The following is a 6,000-nucleotide window of genomic DNA, read 5'->3' on the forward strand; positions in this document are numbered from 1 at the left end:
TTATTTTTTGTATATAACTACGTACATATATACATACGTATTTAGTCGTTTCGTAGTTCTTTTCTTATTACAATTTAGGTTTTCAATCGCCCCCAGTTAAAAGTCCCATTAAGATAATTCCGTATGCTAATGTATAAATACATTAAAAACTTTTTCAGACTTATTAAATATTCTACAATTTTAAACTTGATTACCAAAAAAGGGTAAATACCCATAATATTAATATAACAATGCTAACATATTGACATCTCGTAACAGACTTTTTTTTTACTACTTGAGCTAATGATAACCGAACATTAACCATTTATTCGGAAATATTTCTCATAGCTATATTATGACTGCAAGAAAAAATTGTCAGTTAAGTAATGTTACATGTAACCATTAATATTTAACTTCTTTAATCACTCATTTGCTTTATGAACAATAATTTCCTTACAATTATTCATTTATTTACAAGAAAATATTTGCAACTTTTTATTTGTTTCTTGCGGTTTTTGTCCACTAAAACACAATGAATCTCAATGAATTTTAAATGAAATGAATAAAATTACAATTCAAAGTCAAGAACGTGTATAGTTTTACAAAAAAAAAACTGAAACGAAAAACCGTTTGTGCAATAAATATGTGAATATTTTGCCATAATTTAAGATTTTTTTTCAAAATTAACAAAAATTTTGTATTTTTTAACTTTTAAATACAACTGAAAAATAACTGCATTGTTTTTAGTTTAAATATCAAATGATTAAAATTTGCATAAGAAAACATTAATAATACGTTAATTTATTTACTGGTTTTATAAAAATAATATAAATTTTGATTAAAAAACACACACATCGTAAACATATGTATACATAATTGCAAAAATTTATAGAAAAAAATGTACAAGGACTGATAAGAGACAAATTGGAGCAAAAAACAAATAAAAGTAAGAGATTATTAGGAGGTATTATGTGACTACATGATACACTACTACAAATTTCTAGGTCCATTTTTACTCTGATCCAAGCAAACACTTATGAACTTTCGTGAAATATTGAACCCCATTTGTCATCACTTTATAAATGTATTAAAAGATTTTTAGGAAAAGAACTCTGAAAATGGATTTATATAGTATGAATCGATTTTACACTATAGTGAAGGTGTCTGATACAAAACTACTTCTGGAATTTATTTTTTGATTAATGCTGAGGGAACTAATCGAATAAAAAAAGTACTCCAGCAATTGATGAGCATACAAACGGATATCGAATCACATTCAGAATTAGATTCTGAGTTGACAGTTAATGGTAACACAGAAGGACGGACATCTAATTATATTCTAAATCGATTTAATTGTAAAAGTAGTTCCCTTTCTAAAACTAGTTCTCTAATCGGATATGACATCACATCTGGTATCAGTTTTTGAATTGATTTTACCCTATATTTTTTCCCTCTCAAAGATAGACGGACGGACATCGAATCACATTTGAAAATCACTTTCTGAATCGATATAAATCTGAAGGAACTACTAAGTTCTAATCCGTTAGGGAGGTAAAGGAACTGATACAATGTTACGAAAATGAAATTTGAATAATATTCGGAATAACTTTTCGAATTGATTTATGCCTAGAAGGAAGGGAAGTAATAAATTTCGAATTAAATTCGGAATAATCCTAAAGTAACTAAAATCTTATCAATTACTTGGGTCAGACATCAAACCACATTCGAAAATCACTTTCTGTATCGATAGAAACCTGAAGGAACTACTAAGTTCTAATCCATTAGGGAGGGAAAGGAACTAATACAAAGCTGGTTCCGAAAATTAAGATTGTGTATATATGGAAACATTTTTTGAATTGATTTAACCCTAGAAGGAAGGGAAGTAATAAATTTCGAATCACATTCGGAATCATTTTCTTAATCGATATAAACCTGAAGGAACTACTAAAATCTAATCAATTATTTGAGTCTTAGAAGGACAGACATCAAAATACATTTGGTATCACTTTAACAAGAGAGAGAAAGGAACTGATCCAAGCTAATTTTGAAAACGAGCATAACGAAATCACTAAATTTCGCAGAAGGAAAGGGAACGAACACAAATCTAGACCGCGACTGGGGTCATATAAGAAATCTTATTACTTAAACATACTTCTGAATTGATTTAAACCTAAAAGAAAGAGAACTGATTATGAAAATTAAGTTCTCAACTAATAAAATATACTACATTCAAAATCACTTTCTGAAATGTTTTAACCTAGAGGGAATAATACAAAATTAATCGTGACTGGGGCCACAGAAGGACAGATATCAAATTAGATTCTTAATTGCTTTAGCACTAGAGGGAAGGCTAGAGATTCATAAACTAACCCTTGAAGGAAGAAAACGGAAAGAAAACTAGCCCATAGCGGAGGCTACAGCAGGACAAACACCAAATCAGATTCATAATCGCTTTAGCACTAGAGGGAAGGGGACTGATGCAAGAACTAAGTGTGGCTGGGTCCACAGAAGGACATACATCAAACCAGATTCATAATCGCATTAATACTAGAGGGCTGAGGCCACAGAAAGACTGACATCAAATCAGACTCATAATCGATTTAGCACTAGAGGGAAGGAGACTGATTCAAGAACAGAAATTGAGTCACGTCCAATAGCACCGATTTAACACTACAAAGAAAAGGATCAGTTACAAGTTTAGTCCCGCAAACAAGGACTCACCACATTCAGAATATCTTTCTAAAACGATTTATCTTTTAAAGTAAGGAAACGCGCACAGAACTAGTTCGCGACTGGAGCCTTAGAAGGACAGGCATTAAATCACTTCTGTCTGAATTTATTAAATCATAGAATGAAGAAATCTAATATAGGAGTGATTGTGCAACTAATGACACAAACGGAATAGCTTTCAGAATCATTTTATGCATTAAATTTATCATAGAAGTTGTATGGCTGATCCAAAACTAGTTTGCAACCGGTGCCACTGAATCATAGGCATTGAATCACATTATAAATTGATTTAAGGCTTGGAATCCAAAGAAGGGAAAAGTGAAGGGAATCGTTATTTTAAGGGAACGAGCTCTTACAGAACTTCTCATTCAGAATACCATTCAGAATGGATTTAGCCTTTAAAGGAAGGAAACAGGCACAAAACTAGTTCGCGACTTGAGCCACAGACAAGGACAGACTAGAGTGTTAGGACACTAATACAAAGCCACTTCTGAGCACATACAAGGGATCACTTTCTGATTTTTTTTAATCCTAGAATGAAGGAAACTGTAAAAGGAGTTGTTGCGCAATTAATGACATCTACAGAACGCCTTTCAGAATCAATTTAATACCAGATGCTGAGTCATAATCAGACTACAAATTACATTCTGAAATGTTTTAATGCTTGTAATCCGAAGAAGGAAGAACAAAGTATCTAATGACTTCCACTGTCAAGTTGAACTGCATTACTAAAAACTATTAAAAATCTTCTACAAGCTGACTAAATATAAGTATTGTTCCATATGGAGTGGATATTAATCCATTTCCAGGTCTTTCGTTTGCTATTAAAATAAAGTGTTCCGACTTATAATGCTTCATTAGACTGAAAACAAAAGTTAACATTAGGTTTCACTCATTTGACTGATCTGATATCTGTTTAATAATCGAAAGTGGAAAAATACAGCAAAAACGCCAAAAGCACTCAATTATTAATATATTTTTGTTGTTACTTTTATTTATATATTTTTTACATAAGAATCAATCACACGCATCTTGAAGATGTTTTACATATTTTGTTTTTTTTTTTTTTTTTTTCTTTTATTGATAATTATTTTTTTATAATTTTTCTTTCACATACACTTTTTTTTCAATTTACTATTTCGAAATAGCGCATAAACTTCTGACATTTTGAACCCGATGCAAAAATGCAAAATAACGCCATGGCTGGGCAACGAAATGCCTGATATAAACACGCACGATACAACAACAACAAAATTAAATAAACCGCAAGTGCACAGAATTAAAGGAAAGATAAGAAATGCTTGCGCGTTTACAATTGCGCAGTGTGCAAGCAACTGACTAACGGTTCCAAACAAAAAATTGTACTTGATATTCAAAGTTAAGTTTAGAAATTCTTGAGAAAAAAAAGTAAAATTTAACCAAAATAACTAGCAACAACAACAACAACAACAGCAAAAAAAGTAAACTAAATAAATTGGGTGTCAGCTTTATAAAAACAACAACAACAACAGCGAACTATAATTTCAAGCAGTAGCAGCAGCTAGAGCAGTAGCAGCAATTTAACAAAAATTTGTTTTTAACTTAAACTTGCTTAACACGTCTTTTATTAATGGTTTGTTGAATGGCCGCAACAATGTGTACTATATATTTTTTTGTTATTTTATTTATTTATTATCTTTTTTTTTATTTCTACCTTTCTTTTAAAGACTTTTCTTTTATCTTTTTTCTTTAAACTATTTTTTTTTTTTTGGGGTAATTTTAATTATAACTTTTTCACTTCTATCAATCAAATTTCAACCGTACTAAACCCGGTAAATTTACGTTTATTTGTTTAATTTATCAAAAAAAAAGTTTAGTTGAAATAATTCTCGCTGAACGGAAAAACCTCAGCCCGTACGATCAACACACGCTCTCTTTTAATGCAAAACTAAATGTGCGTTTGATAACCAACAGAGTTCCAACCAAGTCTAGGATTTGTTATAAAAAGCAAACAAAATGAAAATAAACAAATAAAATTGTACATCAAACACAAATCTAACACAACAACATACACAACAAATGCCAAAACAAAAAAAAAAACGTTGTAAACCTAGGCTTAGCTTTGTTTTTGTTGAGCCAACAACAACTGCAACAACAGCATTCTCATACCGTGTTTTTGCTTTTAATTCGCGCTCTACTCGTCATGTACTCACTTACTTACTCACCTTCATCAGTTTAACACTTTTTTTTTATATTCATGACTCTGGTGTTGGCGTTGTTGAAAACTCATTCATTCATTCATTCATTCATTCCGACGATCATTCGTTCGTTCACATTTACCTCAGTGCGCTTTAAATTACAAATAAAATGAGTATTTTTTTATTATTTTTATCTTAGATTTTTGTTTATATCTCTATTTGAAAAATCTAATATTTGCCTTAAACAAAATGCTATTATTAGTACAGTGATGGTTAGAAGTAATGGTACACTGAGTTTAGATACTATACTGAATACTATGGATATAGAGCTTGTAAACTCTGGGGCACTTTCTTTGCCATTGTCAGGCTTTCGCCGTAATTAGATCCAAATATTTTGGGAGTGTTATCAGTCCGAACATCTCTCACGAATACTGATTGGAAAATTCTTAGGAATTACGTGCAGGATAATGGGTATCTGAATATCAAACGATAATACATTCTGTGAGGAATAAGGTTTTTGTTGTTACTAAAAAACATTTGCCAAGAAAAGGAGCGCACAACAGACCCGACTGGTGTATATCTTCGGATTTGATATAGTTACTTCCTCCTATCAAACTAACCTAGCCTTTAGAAATTCAAGCAAAATATACTAAACACCAAAGATTTTAGAAAAAAATTACTGATTAGGGAAATCTTGCCAATAGAATCCATAAGTTTTCACTTGGACTAGGATCCCTAGTCCGAGATATATCACAAAGTTTCTTTACTTCAAGGCAAACTATATGTGGAATATTTAATATATTTCTTATCTTTCGGAATCGATCTCTTGCATCGAATCTAAGGTTTCGATCTTTTTTCTACCCTAACTACTTTGGCAGCAATTGTCAATTCATATTCCTTCAATCAGAGATCAAAACTTAACAAAAACCTAACAATAATCTCCATTCAACTCTCGTAAGACTCAATATTTTTTCTTTTAACTCCCGACAGAAGATGTCATTTCATCTATATTTATATCCTAGTTCATAGTCCAGACTAACCATAGACTATACTCTTGAATAGAGTACAGTCCAAACGTTTGACTAAAGTATAGTTCAAACTATAGATAGACTAT

The sequence above is a fragment of the Lucilia sericata genome, unplaced genomic scaffold (genome assembly GCF_015586225.1).
Source record: "Lucilia sericata isolate MDLA Ls3-8-SP2 unplaced genomic scaffold, ASM1558622v1 Contig001676F_arrow, whole genome shotgun sequence".
Lineage (NCBI taxonomy): Eukaryota > Metazoa > Arthropoda > Insecta > Diptera > Calliphoridae > Lucilia > Lucilia sericata.